At 23.8% G+C, this 6000-nt stretch overlaps 1 protein-coding gene across 1 annotated transcript in view; it reads right to left on the minus strand.

Moving 5' to 3' along the window:
• The window catches only part of LOC129605779 (homeobox protein 2-like), an 80175-nt gene extending 74521 nt beyond the window's left edge, over window positions 1–5654 (minus strand). Inside the window, exon 1 of the mRNA XM_055515716.1 lies at window positions 5597–5654. The gene's annotated coding sequence lies outside the window, so the exon portion shown is untranslated. The remainder of the gene's footprint in view (window positions 1–5596) is intronic.
• Window positions 5655–6000: the final 346 nt, after the last annotated feature.

The raw sequence follows: 6000 nt of genomic DNA on the forward strand, positions 1-6000 counted from the left end.
AATGTACTCGTATTTCCTCTTCCTATATACATTGTGTATACCTATGTGTATACCTTATGTACCTATTATGTACTTAAGCTTTTCATATAGAATCCAAATTTTTATTTACAAAAATATATATTATATGTACTTGTCATATTGAAGAACAAAAAGGATATTAGAGTAAAGAAATATTTACGAGTCTTCCTGTTTTTTTTTTGCTCTATTTTTAATTTTGCTTTTCTTACGTCTAAACATGTTAGGAATGATATCATATTTAACACCTGAAGAAGGTTCAAGCTATAATTCATGAAAAAAAAAGAATATAGAGGTAAATCTGTCAGATCATAAGACATTCACATGTTCACTTTTTTTTTTCTTTTGCAAAGGACTTATTAAATTTCGGGCATACCTAACAAAAAATACAAACAAGAAAACATGTACGGGAAGAAAACAAAAAAAAATGAAAATGGTTAAAATGAAATGTCACATCGTTATGGCAGATAAAAGGAATTTTTTGTAGGCTTTTCAAAAATTGGAACATTAAATTTTCTAGGATAAAAAGTTAAAATATATAAAAAAGGAGTAAGACCATATATGTACATATGTATACAGAAAATAAATCAAAGCGTATAGATGTAGATTAAGAAAATGAACAAAAACATAGTAAACCTGCAGTGGTTAGAATGTGGGGGGAAGAGTACGAAAAAAAAATTTTCTGCTTCAGTACGTTTGAGAATATTACAGGATTTAATATGATAAAAATATCTAAATGAAGAGGTTAAATTTAACGGTATAATTTATTACACAAAAAAAAAAACAAAATAGAATTGTAAAATAAAGTGCCTTTTTTTATGGTCGAAATGCGGTATTTTGAGTTAGGCAATTTTTTTTAAAAAAGTATGACTTTGTTCTTACTTATTTTATGTTAGTGTCCTGTATGAAATTTTAGTAGAGAAAATATTAAACATTATTTACAAATATTAACACATTCTCTCTGAACTGCATTGAATATCAATAAGTTGTATAGAATCAGAAAAAAATTTTTTATAGCACTGTAGACGAGTCAAAAGGCAATTTGTGAAATTAAATGTGTATAGGAATCGCACACCTTGTCTGTCCGCGGGTCAAAATTGATTGTAGTGTGAAGGTTAAAGAGACCTTGGATTTAGTCATTTAGTCATAGTTTATAGTTTAATTTTGCAATTTGCCTTTATGAAACGAATGAAAGCATTTGAATATGCTCAAAATTAGTATATGTACTTAATTATTTTCGCAATTAATGTTGAACTTCTACGAATATGTGATTATCGTTGTTTTTTTAGAAATCGGAAAGTGTTGATAATTAAAATCGTATTTTTAACATTTTAGATATGCACCTATGAGTTAAATAATTCATATACAGGGTGTTTCGCATAATGTTACAAATAATTTCAGGATTTATCTTTAATCAATTTCTAGCAAAAAAGTGTATATAACATCGAAAAAAACAAAAAAAAAATAACAAAAATTTTCGAGAAAAAAAATCCAAAAAAAAATTCTGACTTTGACTGCTGTTACTGTTAAACTATGTTTAATCAAAAAAAATGTAGGACCAAAAATAAAGAACCATCAATCAACTGTAAGAGAAGCTCCTACCACTCTCTCATGAAATTATTTGCAACCATATGCGAAACATCCTGAATAAAAGTGCTTTTTTTAAAAATATTATTAAAATAAAATTGTTTCGATAAGTAAAATTATTCGAAAATGCATAAATGCGCACATATAGGGTTTAAAGTTCTAGACATGCCATACCATTCCATACATACATATGTATATTATAACAGTTTTAAATTAAAAAGAATATTTCAAAAGAAATGTATAAATTATTTTTGATTTAAATAAAATGGAAATTTTATTGATTTTATTTCTTACAGTATTTTAAAATATATATACGAGTATATATACAAAGTTCACAAAAGAAAAAGTACCATATGTATTTAATACCATAATGTACTTGTATATATTCTTTTAAGTATATGGCATATTGCATTTGCGAACAGAAGCTTGTGTTTATGAAAAATAATAACAAAATTTTTTCATATTTTCAAAAGAACAAAAAAAAAGCTTTCATACTTTTGTTTTCAATTTAAAAAAAAAGAGAAATGTCTTTTTTTACAGTTTCCGACAGTTCAATGATTTCTAAATAGAGCGCCTTACTATATCTTCAAATTAAAGATGACTTGAAAGTTCATGGTATATAGAAGGATGTTGGTAATTTGCCTCAGGGTTTGCTCTAATCGTTAAAATCCATGTGGATTTCATTTGTGAAGCAGTATAGACCTCAAAAGAAATTATACTAATTGTTTATATGAAATTACTTCTTCTGATAACTTCTTATAATAACTTGTAAGAAATTTGCTGCATTTTATTTATTGAAATTTATTTCTTATTTTAACTAGAGAGTATTAATCTATAAAATTATTTCCTTAAATTTCATAAAAATTTACATTATCTACATCGATTCTTAATACATTTCTATTAGTAATTTAGAAATTCATGAATTAATACAGGTACAGCTTCTTGATTGGATAACGTTTGCAATAAGTATTAAATTATTTGAATGAATACCAATTTATCTATAAATAACATATTTATCTACAAAATTAGAGTAAATTCAAGAGAAAGCACACAATAAAATTTTTATGCAATTTCACGTCTAGGCGAATACAACTTAAATTCAAAACAAATTGTAAATAGTACCTACTATTATTAAGGTACTCAAGAAATCTAAAATACAAAGGCCATAATAAAATTTAAAATGCAATAATAAAATTTTTTCCATAAAATTTTCTAAGTATTTTTCTCTAACCGTCTATCGAATACAATTTTTTTCCACGATATTTTTAAGATTATTTAGGAACTCCCATTGCGCAATAAAATTTATGAAAAAATTGCATAACTGCTATCAAATATTTATCCACACACACATACAAAAATTTATACGTTGCTATAATACAATATTTTTTTTTATAAATAATAAATTAAGATAGAATGTAGCACGTGACTGAAAAAAGTATTACAAAAAAACAAAAACGGAATAGCAAAATAAAAAATAAAAAAAAAAAACATTCTGCAATAACAAACCCACCATACTAAATACAGTAATTACGTCATTAAATATACAGTGGTGTGCATGATTATAGATTTATGGTTCAAAAATGCAAATTTATACAGAATTGTAATTCGCATTTTAAAATTTTGAAATATCAATTTAATTTAAAATTATTCAAGATTAACAGATTAAATTGCTATTTTTGAATTATTATCGCATTTTCCACTAATAATAGAAGAGATTTTGTAATTTGAATGTTGATGAATATTTTATGGAATTATCATGTCATTTTTCCTCATTTACTTTAAAAGATTTGTTCTTTTATGAAAAATTGGGTTAGTTTTATTAAAAATATTTGAGATATATTATTATTCATAGAGTTGCTAAAAAAGAAATGGAATCCTAATATAATTTGCAGAGTATTGTTTATGTAAAACGAATATGAAATTTAAATTGCCGAAGTTAAAATAAGAATAGTTAAAATAAGTTAAACGAATCTAGTTAAAATAAGAATAACGAATTGAATACTTCTTCAAAGTTTTGGTATAAACAGAATGGAAGGAGACCCTTTTCTTAAGTCAACGTAATTTTTACAATATACAAGTTACCAAAATTATTAAAAATGAGATTTTCAAAAATTTCTTGGAGTTTATTTTTTGTTATTATCATGGTTTTTTTTGTAGTATCCTAATGCCAGTTCTTTTCATTTCTCTTCAGTATAAAAAATCATTATTAATTTTCACGATTTAAAGTTTTTTAACATTTTGCAAAAAAAAAAAATAAACGAAAAGATTAGGTATGTGTGTATGTACAACTGCGTGCAAAATAATAGCGGTGTGATGAATAATTCTGAGTTGAAAAATTTCAATTTAATTAAAAACACAAATGTTTAGTAGCATAAATTTCAATATAATAAAAGAAACTTAAAATATTTTAGTCTCACAACAGTAACTTCATGAAAACTGAAAAACTTAGCTTGAAAATATTTTGATATTGCTGCAATTTGATATTCTATTGTAGGTTCTCGATTTTTTTTATAGTGGTAGTACCTACATGTATGATACACAAAATATCGTTATGAAAATTTGAAAAACCCAATTAACATAAGTTTACATTCAAATGGACTAAAATCACAAAACTGAATGTGCTTGATTACAATTCTTGTAATGGAACCACATAGACAACGTATTTTGTATAATTAACACGTATATAGCAATTACATTATGTAAAAAAGAGATTTTTTAATAACAGTGATTGTACGAATTAAATTTTAAATTCAAAAAATCTGATAAAAAAATGTGCTAAAATAGCTTAAAAAAATTCTATTTTTTCTGTATTCTCCAGTTTTTTTTTTCGTTTTGTAACCTTGAAAGAAATTTCTGAAAATCAGAGTAAAGTTGAATAATAAAACAAGAAAAATAATAAATAAAAATAAAAAAAAAATTGAAAAAATAAGAAAATTTTATAGAAAGTTTTCTTTCTTTATTTAAATTTTATGGATATTTCGTGTTGAGGATTCATTCAAACTTTTCGTTTTATACGTCAATGCATAATATAGGAAAGAAAATGAAGCAAAAAATGGAGAAAATTAAAGAGTTTTCTTTATTTATTTTTTTTTGTTTTTTTTTTTTTTTGCAAATAAATATAGAAAAATTTTAATGTTCCTTTTTTCTTTTTTATTTGTTTTAAATTCATTTTGCTACTGGAGATGATTTTGCAGTTGGTTTTTGAAAAATAACTTTTTAATTCAATAAACTGAACTGAACTGAATGAGACAAACATTCGGAATAGGCGGAATTTTTATACTTTTGATAAAAGGAAAATAAAGACTACGAGTACAAAACTTAATTTTTTTTTTTTGAGTTTGAGATAAACTTTGTTAGATTATTTGTAAAAATACAAAAGAGAATAATTAAATAAAATTTAATTAAATTTTATATAAAATTATTAAAAAATAAGTATGAAAAATATGTGCAAGAATAACTTATGTTTACGCAAACTTATGCATTCCCATTCAAAAATTTAAAATAATCTCTAAATATGTATATATCTATGTATATGTGTCGAGATATTATAATCGAGATTTTAATAATTTGATATTAATTTTCTTAAAAAATATGTATTTTGTCTACTGGAATATAATTACTTCTCTCTTCACTTAGGTGTATGGACTGGTGAAAAGAACGCTGTACGCTGGGATTATTATGTGCTTTTTATGTCAATATCTAATTCCCAAAACGCTCACAGTTTAAATTCTAAATGCACAAATATCACACACAGATATATTATGCTTGTATAATTTTCATCCTTGTTAAATTCAACCAATTTTCCACATTGCGAAAATATTAAGAAGATTGTTCAGAATTTTCAAAATTTTTTGCATATATACATATGTATATGTATGTACATATGTATACATAAAACTATACATGTGTGTGCATGTTTTTCTAAATTGTATGATTATTAAATAGAATGATTTTTTTTTCTCAATATTATATTAAATACAATTTTATTACTTACCATTGTATCTGATGTCCTAATGCAATTTCGTACAGAAGAATGGACTCGTCAAATCTCTAAAAAAAAAAAAAATTTAAAATGAAAAAATTGTAAATTTCTTAATGAACTAATTTCTTATTTTTTCATATATTTAAAAATTAGAAATTTTAAAGCATGCCTACTAAATTTTAAATATTAAGCAATATTTGTAATAAATTATTTTTACCAAATTTTTGTTTAAAGAATATAATTATATAAGATCACTATACCGGTTTGGAAATAATAAGGATCTTCACGTAATTATGTATACATTAACACAGCACTGTGAATTTGAACGATCTATATGGAAAAATTAATTTTCAAAGCAAAAAATTACTCATGACTCAATACTCATGTTGATTGGTTTAAATAATAATGTTTAATGA

This window comes from Condylostylus longicornis, unplaced genomic scaffold (genome assembly GCF_029603195.1).
Source record: "Condylostylus longicornis isolate FDR11 unplaced genomic scaffold, ASM2960319v2 ptg000014l, whole genome shotgun sequence".
In the NCBI taxonomy this organism is placed as follows: domain Eukaryota; kingdom Metazoa; phylum Arthropoda; class Insecta; order Diptera; family Dolichopodidae; genus Condylostylus; species Condylostylus longicornis.